We start from the raw sequence: 12,849 nt of genomic DNA, 5'->3' as shown, positions 1-12,849 counted from the left end.
TCTCCCTGGGGAGAGGAGCTCTGTGGCCAGGCCCCTGTCCTGAGCCGCAGACCCAGCCTACAGCTATGGAGAAGCTCAGGATATTTTGTTGCTAACTTTCAAGGTGACTCCCCTCTCCCCGACTGGGGTATCTGTGGTCACTATGTCTACCCCTCCTGTCAGGGCTATTCTGAGATTGCTCTTGGAAATGAAGTCTGTCTTGTGTACTGAACCCCCTAGGAATAGCTGGGCGTCTGTGCATCTTTGGGCTACTTTCTAATGCTTCTCTAGATTTTGTACCAGTTCTGTCCTCATCGTTCAGGGATTGAGTGCTATCTTCACTGACTTGCCGAAGTGTACATGCTAGTGTGGTATATACTGGTGGGTGTTTGTTGATGATGATGACATAATTTTTTCTTTCTTCTTCTTCTTCTTCTTTTTTTTTTTTTTTGGTAGACTAGGGGAAGAAGAGTGCTTGGTTCTTCTTCTTCTTCTTCTTCTTTTTTTTTTTGTAGACTAGGGGAAGAAGAGTGCTTATGTTTTTAGAAAGTGTGATGCTTTTCTTTGACTGCCAAACTCTTTTATGGAATATATCTTTATATTAATGCTGTTGTTTTGGTGGTTTTTGTTTGGATCACATCAAGATGGCATTAAGCATCTCAGTAAACTCAGCTGCCAAGGGAACCAGTGGGATGGGGGTGGCTAGACACGACAAAATCAGATGGTAAATGCCATCTATTGTTGGCACAATGTGAAATAAATTTTATCAAGTGCTTTTGTAGGTTCTATGAGCCACTTCCAATTACCTTTTGTATGGAGGTTACAGCTGGCACAAGCTGGCTTGTGGTTTATGCCCAGCTAGAAGCACAAGGTAGAAAAACTTTGACTTCATAGGCCTGCAAGAAACATTATTTTAGGTTCTCTCTGTCCAGCCCCAGGCAATAGGATCCAGGCAAAAGAGCTTGGAAGACACTGGGTTGGAATCTGGGCTGCTGCGTGAGCTGTGTGTCCTGGACCTGCTGGCCTATCTGTGGCAGGGATTAGTGGCCATGCCCACCTCGCCAGTTGCCTCCGACCCAGCCTTCCCTGGGGGAGTTGGTGGCCCCAGACCTTCCCTGCTGGTGTGTGGACGGCTCGTGGACAGCTCCTGCTGTCTCATTTATCATGTAGACCTCGTAGATGGATCCTTTGCAAGTCTCATCACAGGTCACAGCTCAGTTCAGGGTAAAGTCTAGCTGTGACTTTCAGAGTTGAGTTTATTTACCTATTAGTTTATACAGCTTTTGGACCATTTTTAGCCATCTCATCTGACTCTGAGTAGTTGGATGAGGACAGAAGAGAAGCCTAGGATTAAGGGTGTGCATATGGTGGTCTCTAACAAATGGACTCTGTACAGAGCCCGGTGCTGCCCTCCGGTTCCTCCCCACCCAGCCTGCCCCGAATCCCCACCCACCCCCATCTTCATACGGGGATAGAGGCCAGTGTGGGAGTTCTGCACTTCCCCTCCTAGTCCCCCATACATACTTTAAAGTTTCAGGGTCTTTCCTTATCTTTCCTATGCCCTCCTGCCCAGCTTTGCTGTATTATTTTTCCCCACCTCCTCTCCCTCTCAAACCATCACACAGATTCTTATCCCAACAAGTTTTCCCTGGCCCTCTCGCTTTCCCCCCTTTCTTTCCCAAGCAGCTTCTTGTCTGGGCTCTCTGCACCCCTCCCCACCACAATACACCACTTTCCTCACTTGACTAAAAGCTGCTCACCCTGGTCACCAAACTCAGCATCTTTCTTAACCTCTGCAATATCTAACAGGCTTGACCATCCCTTCCTCAGAATCTTAGCTGCTTTGGCCCAGCAGAGGTAGGAGGCCTCAGCCCAGCAGCAGGGGCCATCTGATCACTTCTTGGCCGGCAGCCTAAGCATGGACTGCAGAGGCACCGAGGGGGAGGGGCTGTTGCAGCAGTCCCAGCAGCCAAGGACTGTCCTGGGAAGGGCCTGCCCAGGCCTCAGGTCCTCAGCCCTGTGCCCCAGGGGTCAGGTGCCCTCAGCTGTACTGGATGAGTGGGATGGCTGTGTGACCTTCACGGGTAGACTTTTCCAGCTCTAGGGTCTGTGTTTTTAAGTCATCTGTCCTTAAACTGTGGTAACCTGTCCCCAGCGATAGAGGTTGGTAGAGGTGCTTTTCTGTGCTTGTGTCTGTCATCCAAGAGGATGCTGCCCAACCTTCCAGGGCAGGCTGGGCCTGTTGTAGCACTGTTGTCATTCATTTGGGTGCACACTCCAAAAATCCAGAGACCCATATACCTTCAGGGCCTTTTTAGCTCCTTGTAAGTCAGCATAACCTAGCTTTTCATCCTCAAAGACTGCCATAAAGGTATGTTCATTCTCACCATACTTTTGGGGTCTCCAAGTTACCTCAGAAACCCCAAAGTGAACACGAGATCAAGTACTGTGGTACAAATTTGCGGGGGAGAAGAAAATGAGGGGACATTTAAGTGAATACTGTTCTGCTGAAGTTACCAATTTTAGAGATCCCAGCTTTGGAGAAGGAGGAAGTAAGTATTTCTGACAAAGTCCTGAGACAATTCTTTCTTCACTGTGCTTTCTTCCTGTGCTCTGTATTTTATATTTCAGCAGGGGCTTCAAAAGCATGGTTTAATAACCACCAAAATAAATTATCACTTTGGATGATAATTTTATCACCTCGCACTTTTAAACTAGGCTCTCTTTTTAATTTATAAGTAAAAGCAATTTAAGCATAGGAGAGTGTAAAGTATGTCTTCTGTTCCCCAGAGGCAACCACCATTAAGTACCCTTCCAGAAAACATTCATGCGTATTCAGATATCTTATCTTTGTCACGTAAATGAGAATCATATTTTATATAGTATTCTACAATTAATTTTGCTTAATGTACCTCAGAACTATTTCTCTATTGGCTCATACCCATCCATTCCATGGTGCATTTTCAGTCACACTGTCCGTTGCAGAACTGCCACAAGTGAATGAACCTTGCTCTGTACAGGGGAGTATGTTTACAGTCCCAGGTAACAGAAACCCAGTTCAAACTGGTCTAAACAATGAGGGGAGGTTTTTGGCTCCTGAAGCTGGAAAGTCCGGAGGTGGGGTGAGTTTCAGGGTTGGTTTGATCGGAGTGGCTTAGTGATGTCAACAGGATCTGGTTTCCTTTCTCCTCTCTGCTCTGCCTTCCACGGTGTTCCCATCACCCAAGGCAGCGGGAGGGGAGACCCTCCACAGACAACTTCTGGCCTCACTCTGGTGGGTATGGCATGGGGGTGAAGCCATTGAGGGCAGCCTCCCTTCCCCAATCCCCTGTGCTTGTCCATCGCACTGAAAACGCACGGCAGGGAAAACAGGCTTTTATGGAAGGGGATAAACACTGGGGAGACTGCCAACAACCCCTGTTACTCTTCTGTGGGTGGATGTTTTACTTGGTGCAGTGTTTTGCTCTTACAAGGGCTTATAAAAACCCCGTGGTATGTTATTATTTGAATTACTTCCTAGAAGGGTTTGTAAGAAAAACACGTTTTTTAAAGTTCTCCAGCAAGGTGGGCTAATATCGTAATAAGCGAGTACTCAGAGTTGGGACGTGCCTGTTACTGCCAGGCCATGGCTGCTATGTGTGGCGTATGGACTGGCTGTGGCCAAAGAGGTGGCTGGTCGGGGCACAGTGATGTCTCTCCAAGGACTACCCCAGTAGCCTGTGGCCTACAACAGCACAAATTCCACAGGGAGGCTGAGCCAGATAGGCAAGGGAGCCCAAACTCTCTGCCTATGCCTTGAGAGATGGCTGGTCACTAGGAACAGTGATTTTGGGTGGTATTCTTATGTGCAGGTAAGGACATACACTCGAGATTCAGTGCTATCCCGAGGTTGCTCAGGGAGTAAGCTGTAGACCCTGGGCAGACACAAGCCTGGCATTTGCCAGCCTGGCTATAGCTCTAGGATGTGGCACTTGTGATTCTGGGAGAAGCCTCATCTCACTGAATGCCCTGTTGCCTTGTGATGGGGCTTTGGGGTCAGACAGCTCACTGCTTGATCACTGCCCCCTGACGTCTGGTTTGCTTCTGCTACTGGAAGAGGAGATGTGTGACATGTGACCCAGGGTAAGCGCGGGGCGGCGGGGCGGGGGGAGGCGAAACAGGGAGATCTTCGCTCTGGGGGAGTGCCTCCCCAGTGGAGATGAGGATGGGGCTGTGGTGGGATCTTCTATTTCCTCTGTGGTGCCAGGCCGAGTCCTTTGCGTTAGGACTTGTGGTGGGGAGTTCTGAGCCTGAGTTTGAACTTGGGCTCAAAAACAAAAACAAAACACCTTAGTGCCGCAGTTTCTTTATTAATAAAGTGGAGATAATTGTCTTTATTTCACAAGGTTTCTGGGAGTATTACAAGAGTGTAGATGAAAGAGCTTGATAAACTATCGAATCCCCAGCCACTCACCAGCCCTCCTGGCCTTTGGCAAGTTATTTAACCTCTCTGAACCCTTTATGTAAAATGGGGAAAACAATACCCCCACATGGGGTTTTAAGGATTAAACGAGATGAAGCGGATAAAGCGTTTTAATATAGGCACCCCCAACCTTATTGCTTATATAATTATTGAAGAGGTTTTATCAGTAGCCCGTAGTCCCCACCAGGCTGAGCTGCCTGGGTTACATGTGACACGGTTCAAACTTCCAGTCAGGCTGAAATGAAATGACTGACTTCCCTATCCTTTTAAGAACAAGGCCTCGAGGTCTATGGGGAGCATTTGGAGTTCAAGAACTGTTTACTTTCTGTGGCATAGGGTCAGGGTGGCGGGAGAGGGAGTTTCTGCTTGTCTGGAGTGTGAGTCCTGTTAGGAACAAATATAGCCCAAGAAGTTGCCCCTCAAGTTCCCAGAGGAAACAAAGTGGCCCTCATGAGCCAAAGGGAATAGGGCTATCTGCAGAGGCCAGGCCAGGAGAGCTGGCATAGGGGCCATAGCCTGCCTTCCAGGAGGGATGGTCTGTAGGAAAATGGGGTTAGAGTAGCTTGGAATGGGATGGAGGCAAGGGTCTGGAAGCAGGCATCGCTCTGAAAATTGTAGGACATCATGTCTGGATGAGGTGGGTAGTGGAAATGCTGGGACCTGCCCAAGGCCTTGGAGTGTGGGGCTGAGACCAGTGAAGGGGCCTGAAGCTGAGTCCAGTAGGCCCTCCGTTCCCTTCTCATTTCTTGGACAGCCTAAGTGGACTAGAATCCTGGTCAGGGAGGGAGGGAAGGAGGGAGGGAGTGTGTGTGTGTGTGTGTGTGTGTGTGTGTGTGTGTGTGTGTGTGTGAGAGTGACAGAGACAGAGAAGTAAGTGCATACGTGCACAGGCTCCCGCTGTGCTTGCTCATGCATCCTCCACCTTCCAGGGGAATTTCTTTGTCTAAAAACATGCGGGAAGTCCCCCAGGGTCAGGAAAGCAGCCAGGTAAACAGTGTCTGCATCAAGGTTCTGTTCTGAGGCAGGGTGAGCCCTGCGATCTCCAGCCTCCAGCGCTGCCTAGCCTGAGTGTCCTCGCTCCTTCCTGTGCCTTTGTAAGGAGCCCTGGGTTGCTGGCCCTGTTTGCTGATGATTCTTTGGTCATTCACCTGTTGTGGTGGAGCAGGCATGCTGTGTTTTCTTTTAGTTTTGGGTCTGTTTTTCTTATGTTTTAAAAATGCACACAGCTGTCATCCAATATGGAAAGAATTGGAGTGGCCTCTGGGAGGGACTGAGCACCCTGTCCCTGCATGAGGCAAGCCCAGTGTAGATGCCTCCTTTTGGGGGTGATGTGAATGGGGCTGGGAGTGGGTTTTGTGTTGCACGGACTGTGGCAAGTCTTCCTCTCCCTGAGCGGTAGTGGTCCTTCCCATTCCCTCTGTTAGAGATACTTGAAAAAAATGGCATTGCTCATATATATATGTTATATATGTACACATCAAAGGCTTTATTTCATTTATTAAATGAGGGAGCGGGTAAGATTAACAACCGGTTTAAAGAGGAAATCACAATGAACTCTAAGTTTATATGGAGTAAAGGGATGTTGAGACTGGCATTGTTTTCAGTGGAAAGGGGTCTATTGAGCCTCATTCAGATGTACTGTATGCATGTCCATAGACAAATATTTTGCATGAACTCTACAACTTCGGGAGTTGTAGAATAGCTCAAAGGCAACAACAGTCTAGAATCAGAATCAGATAAGTGGGTGTGCTCTAAACTGCATAATTTTTCTCTGCAGACCCTCAGAATCTTTTTTTGCTTATCCAAATTTCCTTTCACTTCTTGTCCATCTGGCAGAGCCTATTTTTTAAAATAAGACTCAGGCAAGAGATCCAAAAGAGCCAATCTCTCACTGCACAGTGAAGCCTGGGGGCTAGGGTATCTGCCAGGGGCCCTAGGTAAGGGGCACCATTGTGGGAGGTTCCCTGCCCTGGAAACACTAGCTGCCTTCTCATTCGTGACTGATGACTCAGGCCATCTGCTGCCCAGAGAGCCTGGGTATCAGCGAAGCTACTTTAAACTGGATCTCTGTCTATTCCTGTAGACACCTCAGTCATCAGATCCAAAACTGAATTTCTCGTCTTTCCTAACCCCAAATCCCGCCCACACCCACACTCCTCCCCATCTTCTCCCATGTCACCTAAGGGCACCCCCATCTACCAGTGGCCAAATCTAGGATTGTGAGTTTTGCCTGGGCTCTAAGGATGACATCAGCTCCTCCATAGACAAGATCAGGTCACCTATTCAAAAACTTGACACTCTCATCTAACCAACAGATCCTAACACTTCACTCCCTAGAACAACTGTCATGACAGAGCTCAATGTCATTCTCTTTTTCCTTCTGAATGAGTCCTGGGACTCCTTGTTTGTAATATGTACATTTGAATATCTTTTCAAGCATAACTGCATTTTGAAGTGAGTTTACCTCCCTTCTCTGTGGATCTGGTCAGTGCTGGCTCCCTGAGAGCCAGGGAGCCGTGTGTGTGTGTGTGTGTGTGTGTGTGAGAGAGAGAGAGAGAGAGAGAGAGCGAGAGAGCGAGAGAGCGAGAGAGCGAGAGAGCGAGAGAGCGAGAGAGCGAGAGAGCGAGAGAGCGAGAGAGCGAGAGAGCGAGAGAGCGAGAGAGCGAGAGAGCGAGAGAGCGAGAGAGCGAGCGAGTGCGCGCTCTAGCGAGAGAGAAAGTGAGTGTGAGTTGATTCTGGGAAGCTACAGGGACTGGGGAGACTTTGGTAGTATTCTCCTGTAAAAGAGAACCTGTAACGGATATTCTAAGAAATGAATGTGGGGTCCCCAGCCCCCGCTGCTAGTGAACTCTCCCCTTCTTCCCCCTTGGAACAGATTCTTGTACCTGGCAAAGGCGTACATTTACATTTTTACCATGTGGTCTTTTTTTCTAGCCCCCTTCTCCCTGTCTTTCTTTCATCCCAAGGCTGCACTAGGATAGGTGTCAGCCCCTGGCCTTGGAGACAGCCATAGGAGTGTCCACTGTGGTTCTCAGGGGTGAGGCTGGAACAGGGGAATCTAGGACCAGGACCAGAATTATTTCCTTCAATCCCAAGCAGCTGCTGCTAAGGTGCAATAGTCTGACATCTTCATAAAAATCCTCCTGTGGGCCCAGCGCTGCTGGGCTGGTGGGGTATGTCTGGGATTGAGGGAGGGGGAGAGAACTAACCCTGTTTTCTCCATTTACATGAGTGGAAACTGAACAGAACGTGCTTTGCCAGAACAGTTGTTGAATGGCAGAGCTGGGTTTACAGCGCACGATTTCCACTCCAAAGAATGTTCTCTGTCCCTCTGATGACACTAATTCACAGGACACCATGAACGAAAGTAGGCAGTTGCGGGGCATGCACTGATGTAGCACAGTGAAAGCAGCATAGGGCAAATGAAAGAGTCAGGAACTGATGCCGTTTCCTCAGTGAAATGGGGATAGTAATTCCAACACTGCAGCTTAGGCAAAAGTGAAGTGGTTCTCAAAGCGTGGTCTTTAGACCAAGCTGCCTGGGAACTTATTAAACATGAACATTTTATTGTCTCACTCCAAAGCCAATAAAATCAGAAACTCTGAGACGGAGGCCAGCACTCTTAACCAGCCCTTAGGGGATTCTAATGAATGCTCAAGTGTGAGGACGTTGCGTGAGGGTAGAGTCAGAACAGATTAATCACTATAGCAGCACCCCCTAAACTTTGGTGGCTTCGAAAAAGAAATGCTTGTTTCTTGCTCATGTCACAGTCGCTGGCGGGTTGCAAGGGAGGCTAAGGTGGGGACTGCTCTGTTCCATACAGTCTTTCAAGGAACCAGACTCCTATCTTGTGGTTCCATCCTCTTATAGGTCCTTGGAGTTGGCTCTAGTCAGCTGGTGGTTGGAGAAGAGGATGAGGATCAAGGAAGGGAGCATCTTAGGCATGAGGCCTAGTAGCCTGCACACCACTTGTGCTCACATTCCATTGGCCAGAACTCAGAAGCCACACTGAACTATAATAGGCCGGCAAGTATCTAGTTGTGTGCCTAGAAAGAAAAGAGGCCAGATATTGGAGGACACCAGTGGTCTGTGCCCCAAAGTTCCACAGCTTAGGGAAGTGAAGACTGGAACTGGATTTCCTGACTTTTCCAGAATCTCCCTTTGTAGCCAAACTAAGGGTCCAGTCTGCAGTGGGCTGGCTTGCCAGCTTACAGCCTTTGCTCGGCCTTCTCACAGCTCCAGAGAGTACCGTGGAAGTGGTGGGCACATTATCATGCACAGTGGAGGTGTGGACTCCCACAGGATTAGAGCTATGGTTTGTGAGCAGTAGGGGATGGATGACACACTAATTCCTATCAGCGCCCTCCAGGTTTGACACTGGGGAAGTGTAAGCACAGCTGTGTGGCCCTGGAAGGACTGTCCAGCTCAGAGCAAGAGCCCTGAGATTTGGACAGGATGGGAGGGCAAGATCCTGTTAGGTCTCAGCAAGACCTGCATTTTAAGTCTTGGATTCATCAGCTGCTGTGTGACCTTGATAATAAAATTGCCTGCCTCATAATCTTGTTCTGAGAATTAAATGAGATACAAAATGACAGCTTTGGACACAGTGCCTGTGTCCACATAGTAGGTGTGTAAGAAATACTAGCAATTCTCTGGTTGCTCCTCTGAGGAGGACATGGGGATGGGGGCCCACGGCTCCCCCTGTGTATGAGAATCTGGCCTGGGAGCTGGGCACACTTGGGTTCTGAAGTGCTTGCAGGGCAGGGGTACTGCATCTTTCTGCTGGTCAAGACAGCCTTAGGGCCTGGTGGGGCTGAGCCTGTGGTTTAGCTGTGACTCTGCAGCTCAGAGGGGCAGCTGGCAGGGCTGACAGACTGTGTAGTCTTTAGTAGGTAGGTACGAGGGGACCTTGGGAGAGCTTTGCAGGTGGCTACTCTGCCTGCCAGGGATGTTGCCCATAATGTAAGCCTCTTTGCCACCTAAGGCCCCAGAGTTGCCTCCTATCCTTTGAGTTAGTAAGAATCAGTCCTGGGCTGAGACTTAGTCAATCTGTTAGGCTGTGCTGAATGGCCTTATTCCAGGGGAATTTAGATGGAGTGGAGAGTTTTCTAATTAGCAGGACTGGGGCTCCAGGAGAGGTTTATGAAGCCAGGGTGTAGGCAAGGGTAGGCCAGCTGTGCAGATAGCAGGTGGAGAGAGGCAGCAGCCGACTCGATACTGCTTCCACCCTGAGGACCCTAAGCTTCCTACTCCACTAGCTGTGTGCAGGCACAAGGGACTCAGCATCCTGTTATCAGGGGACTCTCCTCCTCTAGACACTGCTTTTTCACTGTGTCACTGACTTTCCAGAGTGAGGCTAAGGAAGAAGGCTGGGCCAACGAGGGTGTGGGATGGCTCATTCAAAGAGACCTGGGGGCTAGGAGGACTTCCTGTGGGAAAGAGGCCATCAAAAAGGCCCTTAGGGATGGTCTGGCCCAGGTGTGTCACCTTAGTGTCCTGTCCATCTCTGCAGCATCCTGTGTGTGTGTGTGTGTGAGAGAGAGAGAGAGAGAGAGAGAGAGCGCGAGCGAGCACGCACGCGCGAGCACACGCGCCAAGCCACTGGCGTGCGATGAACTTAAGTTACGCAAATGGGTGTTTACCGACTCCTATGGAGGGAGGGAGAGTGAGTGTTTACAGACTGAGCGATGAGCCAGGCCTTGGGGGCTAGAACGGACTTCGCACTGTCCAGGTGTTTTCTCTCCATTGGTATCTCTGCTTCTCTCTGCATGTCGGCCCCATTCTCCCCTACTACATGCAGACCCATTTCTCTGTGGGGAAACACAAGTGCCAGCAGCCCCAAGGTAGTTACTGTATTAGAAAATTAGCTGATTTCTTCCAATGTTTGTTTATCAGTCCCAGGCCCAAGTCACAGCCTGTCTGGGATTCAGGATTTTCCCCTTTAAACCAGAGGAGTCTAGAGAAACTTGCTGGGCAGACAGAATCAGCTACCACAGCCCACCACCCCCACCTAATATTGTGATTCACCAAGTTAGTGAGGAACTAGTTCCTAGATTAAAGAGCAGAGAAACGGAAGTCACACTGTCACCTACTATGTTCCTGGCTGACTCTCACATAACTTGCCTCATCTATTTACTGCTGACAGAAGCCCTGTGAGGCACCCTGATGACTTACTCAGAGGAAGTAAATGAGTTGTGGAAATGAGGAGGACTGCCGGCTGGTCAGGCCTGGCATGCTGCAGCCGCGGACTCTGAAGCTGTAACCATAAATCTGTGTGTCTGTGCTGTTGTCAGCGTGGGTGGCCCTGCCCTTTAGGTGTACTCTGATCCCACCAATTCCACGGGGGTGAAATCCTCACACTCTCACCATGAATTCTGCTAATTCTGGAGACTCATGCTCCTCGCAGCCTATGTGACTCCAACTCCTGTGCTCCTTAGTGGTCCCTGTTTTGTCCCTGCTCTGTCCTGCAGAATTGGATAAAGTTCACTTTCCCCCTCAAATTAATAATATACTCATAGCAAGTGTTTTGCGAATTGTATCATTTTCATGAAGATTTAGTGCAGCTACTAATTTAGGGAATTAAATTAGTGCAGCCACAATGGAAAAGAGTATGGAGGTTCCTCAAAAAATTAGGAATAGAACTACCATATGACCCAGCAATTCCACTTTTGGTTATTTATCCAAAGGATATGAAAACACTAATTCGAAAAGATATATGCATCCTGATGTTCATTGTGGCATTATTTACAATAGCCAAGATATGGAGCCAAGCTGGATGTCCCTCTATGGATGAATGGATAAAGAAGATGCTATAGATATATGTTAGCCATAAAAAAGGGAAATCTTGCCATTTTTGACGTGGATGGATCTTGAGGGAATTATGCTAAGTGAGATAAGTCAGACAGAAAAAAAATACCATGTGATTTTACTTACATGTAGGATATAAAAAACAAACAAAAAACCAAAACAAATTCATATACACAGACAATAGATTGGTGGTTACCAGAAGGAAAAAAGGGCAGAGGGAGGGCAAAATGGGTAAGGGAGATCGATTGTATAGAGAAGAATTGAAATTAGACTTTTGGTTGTGAGCACAGTATGTGGTATAAACATGTTGAATTATAATGTTGCACACCTGAAACTCGTGTTATAAACCAATCTTACCTCAATTAAAAAAAAACAGGATGTCAGAAACATGGTGGAGTGAGAAATGTCACCAGATCTCTCCCCTTGAAACAACAATAAGCTGAACATCTAAAACTCAACAAAAAACACCCAACGTGCACACAAGCATGTCTGAGAGAGAGAGAGAGAGATCTGTGCATAATAGCTACCAAAGGTCAGAACCCTGGGAATTGGGAGGTGGACGGAGAGAAACAAAGAAGCTGCCTCTCACAGCTGGAGCTCCCAGCAGGAGGAGGGGGAGGGGTGAACGTGTGACAGGTTTCCTGAACAGCCCTGCCTGGGAGAGCTGTGAGCTCCACACAGCAGCAGTGCCCAGGGATCAGGGCAGAAAGCAGAGAAGTGGGGATTGTAGAAAAGTGGGGATGGCAGAGAAGCAACTGTTGATTATTACCATTCGTGGTCGCAAAAACAAGGCTGAGCCACAGCCCCCACCCCCCAACCCAGAAAGCCCCTCCCCTCATACCCTCCGAGCCAGAACACTACGGAGCCCCAGGGGAATTTAAGCAAGTGCTACTGAAACTGTCACTAATACTGACAGGGTCTGAGACTGAGGGTAGCAAGCATAATTAAATATTTATAAGAAAAGAAAAAGCATTATTAAGACTTTATATAAAGCAGGGATCCAAGAGGCTTAGATGCCACCTACTGGAAACTAAAAGAAAAATGCCTTTTTTTGCAATAGGTTAAAAAGAGACCTTTATATAATAAATCTTCTTCTTGAAAAAAAAGTAGAATACACTTCCATTAATGCCCAGGTAGAGAAATAGTCCATTAAATACCATGAACAACCAGGTAACAAGGCAGCTCAGAAAGAAAGAAAAATTTCCAGGAAAATAAGCTTAAAGACAGAGAATATGAAACTTAAATGACAGCGAATTCAGGATGGTACTTATGAAAAAACTCAGATCCAAAACAATATCAACAATTTCAGGAATTGAAAAAAACAACTAGATCAGCAGAATGAGTTCTTTAGCAAGGAGATTGAAACCCTCAAAAAGAGCAAAATAGAACTTCTAGAGATGAAGAACACACTGAAAGAGATGAAAAATAAAACAGCAAGATTGGGAAATAGAGTCGACCAAATGGAGGAAAGGATCAGTGATATCGAAGACAGAAATCTAGAAATCAGAAGGAAAAAGAGAGAAACTGAAGAATGAAAAATAATGAAAGAGAAATACAAGAACTAGCTGATACCATCAAGAGAGGAAACATAAGAATAATGG

At 47.8% G+C, this 12,849-nt stretch overlaps 1 long non-coding RNA gene across 1 annotated transcript in view; it reads left to right on the top strand.

Annotated features, from left to right (window-relative positions):
• The first annotated feature begins 457 nt into the window (after positions 1–457).
• LOC112482678 overlaps positions 458–12,849 on the top strand; it is an 18,415-nt gene continuing 6,023 nt past the window's right edge. Inside the window, exon 1 of the long non-coding RNA XR_003047387.1 lies at positions 458–6,963. This is a non-coding gene — a long non-coding RNA (uncharacterized LOC112482678). The remainder of the gene's footprint in view (positions 6,964–12,849) is intronic.

The sequence above is a fragment of the Pteropus alecto genome, unplaced genomic scaffold (genome assembly GCF_000325575.1).
Source record: "Pteropus alecto unplaced genomic scaffold, ASM32557v1 scaffold155, whole genome shotgun sequence".
NCBI lineage: Eukaryota > Metazoa > Chordata > Mammalia > Chiroptera > Pteropodidae > Pteropus > Pteropus alecto.
The sequence above is the reverse complement of the archived record's forward strand: the minus strand, read 5'-3'. Positions and strand labels throughout refer to the sequence as shown.